Here is a 13,122-nt window from a genome sequence, read left to right on the forward strand (position 1 = left end):
ACAATTTCACTATCACACGGTATGTGGACACACCGACACAAGAAAGCAAAAACGGCTGCCGCTCATTACCTTGAATTCTGTAGGCAGCGAGGTGGAAGGCAAACTGGCGGGACCACTCTTGCCAGGTCTCTTGGTTCGGGTCGTAGTGCCTAAAAGGCGGTGCAACGGCAGGTTGTGGCTGCGGTAGCGGTGAAGCGGCTGCGGCCGCATCGGTGTGCAGCGCACGTTGACCCTGGACGAGCTGTCCAAGGGCATCCAGTAACGCCTGCGTCTGCTGATTCTGCAAGCGATAAAATTCGGACAGTACATCTGGAGAATGTGGCGAAGCCATGACACAATTAAATGTAAGCAATCAGACACTTTAAAACGTCGTCAATGTTACAAACGAAGTAATACAAACTCATTTTCTCGTCGCCAATAAATGTTGTGTCGGTAGCTGGGCCGACACCGTGATGTTGATGGCTGAAAAGGAATGCTAGACTAACGCTGTAGCCGATAGTGCACGCACGGCATAAAGCAGACGGGCGTGAAGTCTGGAACATGAGAACTTATAAATGAATAAGAAGAAAAGTATGTAGATGCTTTTTACTTATCTTTTTAATAGTCCTTGGAATACATCTCTCTTGAATACTCGTAAGCTATAGGCACTGATACAACTGGCGCCTTGCTAGTTCGTTGCCATTAACTTAGCTGATGGCTATTCTGTCTCTCGGCTAATGAGAGAGAAAGGCTTCGTACAACTGGGCGGTAGCTAGGTTCTCATACAACTGGGCGGTAGCTAGGTTCTCGTACAACTGGGCGATAGCTAGGTTCGCGTACAACTGGGGTCGAGTCCTCTCTCGTATCACGAGACCTGCCTTGGTGGTGGCGCTAGGTCTGCGATCACAGTGGCGACACGCGGGTCCGACATGTACTACATGGACCGCGGCCGATTTAAGCTACCACCTAGCAAGTGTGGTGTCTGGCGGTGACACCACAATACTAGCACTGACATGTGATTACATTTTCACGCAATTTGGGGGCATAGATCCTGAGAAATCAGTACCCAGAACAACCACCTCTGGCCGTAATAACGGCCCTGATACGCCTGGGCATTCAGTCAAACAGAGCTTGGATGGCGTGTACAGGTACAGCTGCCCATGCAGCTTCAACACGATACCACAGTTCATCAAGAGTAGTGACTGGCGTATTGTGACGAGCCAGTTGCTCGGCCACCATTGACCAGACGTTTTCAATTGGTGAGAGATCTGGAGAATGTGCTGGCCAGGGCAGCAGTCGAACATTTTCTGTATCCAGAAAGCCCCGTACAGGACCTGCAACATGCGGTCATACGTTATCCTGCTGAAATGTACGGTTACGCAGGGATCGAATGAAGGGTAGAGCCACGGGTCGTAACACATCTGAAATGTAACGTCCACTGTTCAAAGTGCGTCAATGCAAACATGAGGTGACCGAGACTTGTAACCAATGGCACCCCATACCATCACGCTGGGTGATACGCCAGTATCGCGATGACAAATACACACTTCTAATGTGCGTTCACCGCGATGTCGCCAAATACGGATGTGACCATCACGATGCTGTAAACAGAATCTGGATTCATCCGAAAAAATGACGTTTTGCCATTTGTGCACCCAGGTTCGTCGTTGAGTGCACCATCGCAGGCGCTCCTGTCTGTTATGCAGCGTCAAAGGTAAAGGCAGCCATGGTCTCCGAGGTTATAGTGCATGTTGCTGCAAACATCGTCGAACTGTTCGTGCAGATGGTTGTTGTCTTGCAAACGTCCCCATCTGTTGACTCAGGGATCGAGACGTGGCTGCACGATCCGTTACAGCCATGCGGATAAGATGCCTGTCACCTCGACTGCTAGTGGTACGAGGCCGTTGGGATCCAGCACGGCGTTCCGTACTACCCTCCTGAACTCACCGATTCCATATTCTGCTAACATTCATTGGATCTTGACCAACGCGAGGAGCAATGTCGCGATACGATAAACTGCAATCGCGATAGGCTACAATCCGACCTTTATCAAAGTCGGAAACGTGATGGTACGCATTTCTCCTCGCTACACGAGGCATCACAACAACGTTTCACCAGGCAACGCCGGTCAACTGCTGTTGTCTATGAGAAATCGGTTGGAAACTTTCCTCATGTCAGTACGTTGTAGGTGTCGCCACCGGCGCCAATCTTGTGTGAATGCTCTGAAAAGCTAATAATTTGCATATCACAGCATTTTATTCCTGTCGGTTAAATTTCGCGCCTGTAACACGTCATTTTCTTGGTGTAGCAATTTTAATGGCCAGTAGTGTAGATCAGTATGTTTTCACTTCTATCATTTCTTGTACGTAACTGTCCTATTTGCCAAATTTCTACATAGTATGTTCTGGACAATAATGACCGTCTGAAAAGTCAGACTGACGATTTTATTGAAGAACACCTCTTTAATGGATTTAGTGTCTCTCGACATATCGACAACACAGAATAAAATGAAGTATTGAAGAACAACTATAATACGCATATGGAATTTGCATCTATATAAACTTTACATAAGCTAATCTCTATTTTTTTGTACAGGATTCCTCTGAAAAAAAATGAGCTAAAACATCGATATATAAGGCTACGCTGTATATTTATACATGTTCTTCTCGTCTTGGGTATTTTGGAACCTGCTCTTTTCAAAGAAACAAAAATCAATATATATATATATTCCATTTTTCGTGCACTGTGGCGTCTCAAACATGAAGCCGGCGATGTGCGAGATGTTACACTAGTCTGGCGAACACGCCCATTTGTGCAATTACTGATGTACCTTACCTTATAGATTCAAGCGAATTTCTTTATAACTTTTACTTAAAGTTATTACATCTTTGACTTCAGTACTGTTTCGCGTATTTTACGAAGTGCTTGTTATTTATAGAGAAAGCGAACGGAATTAGATGTAAATAAAAATTTTAATATGTGACTGTAAGGCTTCATTATCGTTGATTTTGAGCAGAATTCCATATATATGGCGAAAGCTTTTTGTTCTAGTGTCATGTTTTTGATGTGGCTCTCGTTTGCTGGCGACGTGCGCAGTACGCTATGCTCAGTCCATAGATATTCCTATACCACGGATTTAGCTATAGTGGCTGGCACGAAAGTAGAGTCCTCAAAGTCACGGCCGCTGCCTGCTGCCAACACGGTCTGCGGGCTGTGATTCGCTCGCCTCTCGGCTTTGTTGCCATATAGGTACCATTAGCGGTGCGGTATGTCAGAGCAGCTGAAAGTTCAGTGTTACTGTGCTATATCGAGTGTTCACGTCTGATCTCAGTGTCTTACTGTCTTTAGAAAGGTGCTTTGACGTGTGTTCTGTGGTGAACAACAATGCAGGAGCAACGGCTTACTTGCAGTACTCCTCCAGATGGCGTGTGTAAAGGGCAGAAAGACATTCGTAAACAATGTAAAATTATCATACCGAATGTACTCAATTTTTTTACTGATCTGGCCAACAATGAAGAAGCAAAGAATAACTTAAAATTTTGCGCAAATTCATAAACTTACTGCTAAAGCGTGTGGCATCTCCAAGTCAACTGAAGGCCATGTTAGAAATCTGTGTCATTGGCAGAATCTCCAGACATGAATGAGTGTTCCAATTCTCCGAGAAAGGAATACGAACGTGAATGGAAATCAGCCAACTTTGACGAGAGAACTGTGCTTGGACATTACGACAGAGTATCCAACGGCTAAAAAAAAAAATACAGGGTGACCTCCGTGAAAAAATTAATTACTCGGGCTCAGAGACCTCCATTCTTCGTGTTCTCCGCATCCTTGGTTTCCCATTCAAGAAGTGTAATGAAGAACGGAAATTCTTAATGGAACACAGAGACATTGCAACAGCAAAAACGAAGTTTTTTCGTACAATGCACTTCTTGCGTGCTGAAGACACTAGGTCTGTAGTGTACTTGGATGAAACTTGGGTTTCACAGAACCACACCAATAAGTGTATATGGCACGACTCCAAAGGAAACGGCGGTTTGTAAGTGCCCACTGGTTGAAGTCGCCGATTAATCATCGCCCACGCTGGTTAGTTAACCACAGGCTTCATACCAGAGGCCAGACTTGTTTTTCGTGGTGGGGAAAGTCCTTACCAATCCGATTACCATTCAGAAATGAGTGGAGAAGTTCTTAAAAATTGGTTTATTCGACTGTTGTCTGCGCTGGAAGAAGGGTCAATTATCGTGATGGATAACGCCAGCTACCACTCCATTCAGATAGAAAAGCTGCCACTTTCAAATTGGCGCAAGGCAGATATTATGGAGAGGTTAAAGAGAAAGAATGTTTCATTTTAAGTCGATGAAACGAAGGCTGAACTCCTGTCTAAGGAAGAAATCGTAGGTGCCAAAAAGACTTACGAAACCGATCAACTGGCAAACAAAATGGGACAACAAGTGGTACGTCTGCCACCGTATCACTGCCAGTAAAATTGAATTGATATGGGTCAAAGTAAAGCAAGAAGTAGCGAAAAGAAATACTACTTTCAAACTTGCTGATGTCGAGAAGCTAACACACGAAGCTCTTGACAATGTTACTCAGCAGGACTGGGAGAGGTGCGTAAAACACGCAGAAGCATTGCAAGAAACTGATTTCTTGAACCAGGGTTTAAGAGACACCATAGTGGAATCTGTGATGATACACCTGCTGAAATAAGCGACAGTGAATCTGAAGACACGGAGCCAGAACATCCTCCAGTTTAGGTAAGTGCCGTCTACGTAAAAAGCTGACTTGATTCAAGCGTTTGTCTATTCATTTCAGTTATAGAGGACATATTGCGAATGTTTTTTCCTTACAGTAGACGTCTGATAAATTTATCACAGGTGCTGGCGATTAGTTTACTCGACAGTAACTGTCAATTAAATATGTTTGTCAATTCTGCATTAATTAACAACATTTTTTCCTAAAAAACCTGTATCGAATGTCTTTACATTCGGATATAATCTTACTGCATTCGGTTTACTTGTACATTCGAAATTTAACTTCTTTTTTTCGTAGAAGGATTTACTGGATGTTTCGTAGTGGAGGTAATGCAGTTCGTAAAATGACAAAACGTTGTGGTGCTTCTGTATCGACTGTATATGTGGTGTCACCGCCAGACACCACACTTGCTAGGTGGTAGCCTTTAAATCGGCCGCGGTCCGTTAGTATACGTCGGACCCGCGTGTCGCCACTATCAGTGATTGCAGACCGAGCGCCGCCACACGGCAGGTCTAGAGAGACTTCCTAGCACTCGCCCCAGTTGTACAACCGACTTTGCTAGCGATGGTTCACTGACAAAATACGCTCTCATTTGCCGAGACGATAGTTAGCATAGCCTTCAGCTACGTCATTTGCTACGACCTAGCAAGGCGCCATTACCAATTACTATTGAGACTATGAATAATGTACCATCAAGAGCGACGTTCACCATTTATGGATTAAAGTTAAGTATTCCACCAGCTACGTCCGTTTTTCTAAATTCTAATTTCCTTGTCCTGTTCCAGATCTCACGCCAGCCTGCGTGAGTTAAAACGCGTGCCTTTCAGCTTCCTCTTGTAACCCGGTGTTGGCTCTCCTGCCAACCCACAACAGTATATACAGTATAAACAGTGCAGTAACATCAGAACAGTCCCAGCACCTGTTCTGATACTCCGAGAAGAGCATGGAAATCTATGATATTTGACTACTTTTACAAAAAGCTGGAACGTAGAATCGTATTAATTTAGTATGACAGAGGATAGCATCCGGTGGCTAGAGAAATGCAGAATTGATAATTCTGGCCAGTCACTTCAGTGCACTGTCTTCTCCACCCACTTGATTTTTAATTCAGAAACGGTAATGATGGAAGAAATTTGTAATACAAGACAGGGATATTGCAGTAGCAAGAACCAGGTTTTTGTGTACCAAGCACGTATTGCGTGCTGAGAATAATAGGCTTACAGCAAATTTAGATAAAACTTGGGTTTCACAAAACCTTTAGAACAAATATTTTGCTCGACTTCAGTGAAAATACTGGCTTCAACATAACTGCAGTTTCTTTTGCGTAGCGTATATTGGCATTTTGAGTGATGGATGCAATGATGAAGGATATGTATTAGCAGCCAGTAAAATATTTTCGGGAAGTAGGGAATATTATCGGTCATATTAAAGCGAGCCATCCGAACAAAATTATTGGCGACGGCATACGACTCTCGCGCTGCTCCGCACGGAATGTCGTGGAAGTAATTTGCCTCTGCTCGTGATACCATACAATAATCATGTCTGACATGTTACCAACAATAATTTTGTAGTTTTCTTTAACAACTTTCTCGCGGGAAGTTTCTTCACAGTCCTACAGAACGAAAAATCTTCAGTGACTACATTTTTCGTTACGCAGTCGGCACAGTTTAACACCTCTTATAATATTTAATTTTTTGTCTAAGAATACTTTTATGTTTCCGAAATAAAAGACACAGCATATGCATTTGTAAACTTTGAGGATGTTCATTTTTTTTTCTGTCCAATCACATTAGTGATTCTGTCACTACAACAAGTTGAAGTAAAAAATTATTTTCCTCCAAAATTTCTTGTAACGTTCGTTTTCATTTTTTTTCCTAGGAACTAGTGAGAACTTTCTTTTGGAAAGTACTCCATCATATTCTAGACTAAAAACAGAGTTGCCCAATATTTTTTTTAAATATTTTTACGAACATTTGAAATTATCGCTATAAAAAAACTGGCAATTCTGTAAGACGGCGAGATGACCTTGAAGCCCTATTTTCGTGCCGGCCACTATTGTGGGATCGCCTATAATAAATCGCTCACTACGACACACGAGTGATTTACCAAGTCAAGTTCTGCAATGAAAAATGGACTGCTAAGTTTAACGGCAGCGGTAGTTGATATCACTGAAAACTACATTTTTCATTGGTTTGTGTGCATCTTTCCCGTTTGTATTTCACAAATACGTCTAAAGTTCTGCAATTTATCTTTCATTTATTAGTCTTTTAGTTTAATTTTGCAATCTCGGTGTGGTTGTAGAAATGATATAAATAGCACCACTGCTGATTTTCATAGCTCTTGTAATAAACTGTATGAGACAGATCTGATGAAATCACAATGAAGCTATGTCCATCGACGCCCTGAACATTCAGATCACAATGTGCTCTTAATGCGCTGTTTCGTAAGTTAAACACTTAAGTGATGCGTCCTGGTGTTTCATAAAAACTGAAATGCACATACTGCAACGCATTATATTTTGGCTATGTATTACTACGAACTTGTCATGAATTTCTGTTTCTACAGCATAAGTATCTAAATGCTTGTCACTGTAAAATCTGAGAGTATCGTTGTTTTTGCATTTGTATTCCTTCTTAATATTAGTGGCAATTCCGGCCTGAATTTCAGCATTCAGAGTGGCTCGTCCTCCCTGAACGCTTGTAAATTATACTCCACATGGACATAGTGAAACTACATGATGCTTCACAACTACACTTGATAACCTGGTAAACGACTCGCAGCAAGGTATCCATATTCCTACACATCCCAAATCGTTGCATGCCCTTTATCAAATTGCTTGGGAATTACGAGCGATCAGCGATCGATCATTTCGACCAATGACATGCGAACACACGTGCGACCCACGGACAGATCGTGTTATATCCTAGGCAGTACTGCCACCCGAGCCCGCTGCCAAAAGGTTGGCAGCATCAAAGTCCGGACGCCGTCCGCATAAGCAGCGCCAGCGAGACAGGAAATCGCCGCAAGTCTGCGCGCGCCACCGCTGGCTTCTGGCTTCTTAAGCGCTGGAGTCGCGAGCGCTAGGACAGTTCTGTATTCGCCGCTCAGTTGTATACTCGCCACCGAATTGTGTACTTGCTAGTCAGTTGTGTGTTCATCGCAGCAGAGTTGCTGTTTGTCGTCAGCCGACGCTGACCTAGCCGCTCCGACTCGAACTAGACAGATCTCTGTAGACACTGAGTTCACTACTGTGTTTCTGTATCTTCGTTAATAAAGATAAGTACCGACTTTTATTTAATCAGAGTGTTTGGGTTTTCATCTTTCTGTTCACTGTTCCAGCGGACCGGTCGGCCAGCTATTAAAAGTGTGGCGGTGACTTCGTAAGCCGTTTCTACAGCGAATTGCTTGTCGCTACGAACACCGCCACAAAAGATCGCGCGACCTGGCGACGGATTTATGTCATCTGTTGGTCATGTGTGGGATCCTTAGAAAGAGACAGGATATTGTTCTGACCTACGAACATCGACAGTAGGCAGCAGTCGGTCTACAGGAATCGTATTTCGTCAAGGGGAAGTGATCGCCAATGAACGTAAAACATCCTCGTGTAAACAACAGACAGTTCGAGATGTTGACTTATATCTCAGGCAATTCCAAGTTTCGGGACGAAAGACAAGCAGGCTCTCATCGCTCGAAGTGGTATTAGGATCGTCACTATTCACAACGCCGTTACTTGACAGCTTGTGTTGGTTGCTCCCCTCGACTGACCATAAAGCAAGAAAATCTACTGAGCATAGCATACTACGCATGTCGGCAACATCACACCTGAATTTCCACGTGACTTGGTATGACGCTGTTTGTTTACATTATGCGATAATACTAAAACTTTATTAATGTGGCTTGTTTTTACGTATTTATTTATTACTAACAGTAATGGCGAAAAACTGTTGCTGCTCAGGGTGCAAAGCGAAATATATCCAAAACGGAGATGTTACTTTTCACAGTAAGAACGACAAATGTCCAAATACAAGTATCACATTGAAAAGAGGCGGTTTATGCATTGAAAAATATCATGACATAGTGGAATTTAGAGGTAATATCGTAGGGCCAATTTATCTGACTGTATGGTTATATTTTTACGAGACGATTTGATAGAGTTTGTATGAGGGAAGAGTCTGCTGAATGTTACACCTCTCGGGCAATATTCACCTGCAGATAAGTTTTATATTCGACAATCTGAGCCATTTTCACTGTGTTATTTTACTTGTTTTAAGGCGGTCACGACGCGAAACTATAGTTACTAGTAGCTATGACATGGAAAACATTTCTGTGTAATTTATATTTTAGTTTCCTTAAGGATAATGAAGACATGGAACCATGGTCCCAAAGAATAAAAACTGATTCATTTCACCCCTAAAAAAGTTAAAAGTGTATTCAAAACACTTAACAGAAGAACGTTTTCATGGGAAGATGTTTGCAGATGTGTGTGTGTGTGCGTATTTTTTCACATAATATTTATTCTGCAATGTAGTCAACACTTTTAAGCAAAATACGCAAAATAAATGCTGTAAAACGTAAAATATTATACTGAGCTCGCTTTTCACGAAAGCAAAAATTAATCAATAACAATCTTTAAAAATGACACTGAATAAGCATAAAACGTCAACTTGCTGCGTACATAGATACAGATTTGGTTTTTTCTGGGATGTTTTCGGTTTAGTGTACTTGAGAGCCATTTCGCAATATTGCTACAGGATAATTTACTGAAACAGACGCTTGTCAATGTGATCTAACTAAACTAATGGCCACGATACACGATCAAACAATTTGCCACACTTTTCTACGTTTGCCAAATGTCTGACCGCGTGCGGACTGTTTGACGTATTTGTCAAATAGAGAGCGTGTCTGAAGTGTCTGCGAGACATTTTGACTGACGAAAAATTTGGCAAGATTGTGGACGTTGTTTATGTTGGTGTTTCGCTGTATATGTTTAATTAAAAAGAGTTTTGTTACAATTTATTTTATTAAACCGTGAGTTTTCACAGCTATGGAAACTACGATCAAGGATAAAAACGAAATAGCAAGACCAGATACCGAAATGGCAGAGGTGTCGCATCTTTCCCAGCCATATATTATGCACGAAGAAGCTACGAAGAAATTCTGTATTCTGCACACAACATAGCCTACAAGTGGGAGTCTAATAAAATGAAAAAGTTGAAATTCTTCGGTTGTTCTACGGGCCACGTTTAGTTATTTTATATTATTTCTCCATTTGTTTACTTAACCTGATCTGATTAGGGCCATCTAACCAAGGTTTCATGCATATTGCCATTTTTACAACATAGCTCTCAAAAAAAAATAACAGTTTTAATATATACAGTGGACAGGAAGAGAGATAATGTGAAATCTTCAACTTTTGCAGTCCTGCCTTCCTCAGTTGCATGTAATTTACGGTATACCGAAAATTTTTACATTTGGACCGTCTATCTATAACTAAATGAAACTCAATTTTCATGCCATATGCGTTTCGCCTTTATACTCTGCAAGGCATCTTCAGTGGCCTGGAATATGTATGTATTTTTACTATTTAGTTTACATTTTAGGGCACTGTACTTATAGGTTATAAACAGTTCTGGTGCTTGGTTTTTCTATGAGGAGTAATATTTTAAATCACACTTACAGGTTGCGTGGACGAGTTTCTACATGTTATGTTTTTGTTCCACTTCTTATAATTGCCACTTTGGATTTTTCTTTTCCACATTTCACAGCACTAGGAACTGAACACTCGTCTTGATGCCAAGTTTTGGTTTATGTAGCCGACTGTCGGATGTTATTGCCAAAGATCTAACGCTATTGCCGACTTTCGATTGTAATTTTTAAGATATCTGCGATCTGTTTGTGTATGCATGTGTGCGTGTGTGAGACCAGAAGGCGAAGGGAAGGGGGGGGGGGGGGAGAGAGAGAGAGAGAGAGAGAGGTTTTTTTAGTGGCTGAATGTGCGAGAGGGCTATGATAAAAATCCTCCCTCTTGCACATGCAGCCACAAAGAAGTCACACACACACACAAATGCATACTGCTTGTTCACAAAAAGAAGAGCCAGGGCTCCCTAGTTCTGAGTCGTTAAAATTCGGTCCACTTCGGTTCATTCGTGCCGCTGCCAACCTCAGTGATGTAATACTGAACTGTGCGCAGCCATTTTAAAGTGACTGGTGAGCTTCGCTACGTTCCTTAGTGAAGTTTTACACTGCATTATAAGTGACGAAGATGTTCCTGGCCCATCGCGGGCAACGCCCAATACTCCATCCACTCCTCAGGCAAGAGCGAAGGGTAGCACACTACGGAGTCGAGAAAGAAAAATAATTAGTAATGTTCAAATTTTTCAGTTCGACATTGCTTTGAAAGTGCCTTACCGTTTGTCTGAATTACTGTAGTCGTTTTGTTTGTATGGTGTGAAAGAATTTCTTGTCCTCCAATAGGCATATAAAATTCAATCCAAAGCTGTAAATTAGTCATATCTACGCAATTCGCTTTGTAGCGAAGTGGTTATGGTGCTTGATTACTGTACAGAAGGTGTGGACACGAATCCTGTTATACCGCAATTTTTTTAATATTAATAGCAAGAACTGTTATAATCATTTTCACTCAATTCAGTTAAATGTGACTGCATAGTACGACACCAGGGACCATAACCTACTACACCAACACTACTCTATAAGTGTGTGGCGACGTCATTTATCCACTGCGCCAAAAACAGCGGGTGAAAGCTGCAGCTGATAGATATTTATCTTTGCCGTAGTCGGCTCGGTTACGAGTTGTTTTTTTCTTGTGAGTTTTATCTGTGCTTGGAAAATAAAATGTTTTCTCATCTCATGAAAAAGCTGTTACCTCATAAAATACGAGGGTCGGTCAGAAAGTAATGCTTCCCATTTTTTTTTCTACTTAAAGAAATTAAGTTAAGTGAAAAATTTGAATTTGGCGCCATTCCTCAAACCTTCTTCTGCAATCCACTGCAGTAGTAACTTTCTGTGTCAACAGGTGGCAGCACAGCAGAAGTTTGTAAGATGGCCGACATCGATGTTCGTTTGAGACAGCGTTGTGTGATTGAATTCTTGAATGCAGAAGGTGAAACGCCCATACGCATTCATGAAAGACTGAAGAAGGTGTATGGTGTTGTGACAGTGGATGTCAGCACTGTTAGACGACGGGTTCGTCGTTGTAAGGAAGCTGAAGGGCAAACACCGTTGACTGACGAAAAGCGGAGCGGCAGGCCGGTGAGTGCAGTGACTCCACACAACATTCAGCAAGTTGATGACATCATTCGTGGTGACCGTCGGGTGACTGCAGATGAAGTGTGTCGCATTATTTCTCTTAGTAAAGGCAGTGTGATCACGATTATTAAACAATTGGGGTACTCAAAAGTTTGTGCACGGTGGGTTCCAAGAATGTTAACCGATCAGAATAAAGAGGCAAGGAAAACCATAGCCTCCCAACACTTGCAGCGCTTCCGTTTGGAGGGAGATGAGTTTCTGAAAAAAATTGTGACCGGGGACGAAACATGGGTGCATTTTTTTGAACCCGAATCAAAGAGGCAGTCAATGGAGTGGCGTCACACAAGCTCACCGAGGAAGAAAAAATTCAAAACTGTGCGATCGGCAGGGAAAGTTATGGCAACAGTTTTCTGGGATACAGAGGGTGTGATTCTGGTTGATTTTTTGGAGCAGGGATGCACAATATATTCTGTTCAATACGTCACAACCCTCAACAAACTTAAAGCACGTCTTCAGCGAGTTCACCCAACAAAATCAATGGCAGATGTTCTTCTTTTGCATGACAATGCAAGACCACACACCAGTCGTCACACCTCTGACGAGATTGTCAAAATTGGATGGGAAGTTTTGCCTCATCCCCCATACAGCCCTGACCTGGCACCATCAGACTTCCATCTATTCGGGCCACTAAAAGAAGCTCATCGTGGGATTCATTTTGAAGATGAGGAGGCCGTCAAAACATCCGTGCGTCAATGGCTTAGGAAGCAGAGCTGTGATTTTTACCGTGCTGGGATACATGCCCTTGTTCAAAGATGGACCAAAACTGTAGAGATGGGCGGAGATTACATTGAAAAATGACAAAATGATCCTCAATGTTGTGGTTTTCAACCTATGTAATTGCATTTAAATTTCCTGACAATTAAACGTAGAAAAAAAAATAGGAGGCATTACTTTTTGACTGACCCTCGTATAAAGGCTCCCATAGTGGTGACCCCGAAAAATCGTACCAGAAGCATAAAGAAAATATATATACCGACGAGAATAATGAATTCAGAGACAAAAGCATGGGGCAGTGGAATCAAGATTGAAGACTACAGTCTGTTCGACCAAGGATCGCGGTCCACT

Source organism: Schistocerca piceifrons, chromosome 1, assembly GCF_021461385.2.
Source record: "Schistocerca piceifrons isolate TAMUIC-IGC-003096 chromosome 1, iqSchPice1.1, whole genome shotgun sequence".
Taxonomy (NCBI): Eukaryota; Metazoa; Arthropoda; class Insecta; order Orthoptera; family Acrididae; genus Schistocerca; species Schistocerca piceifrons.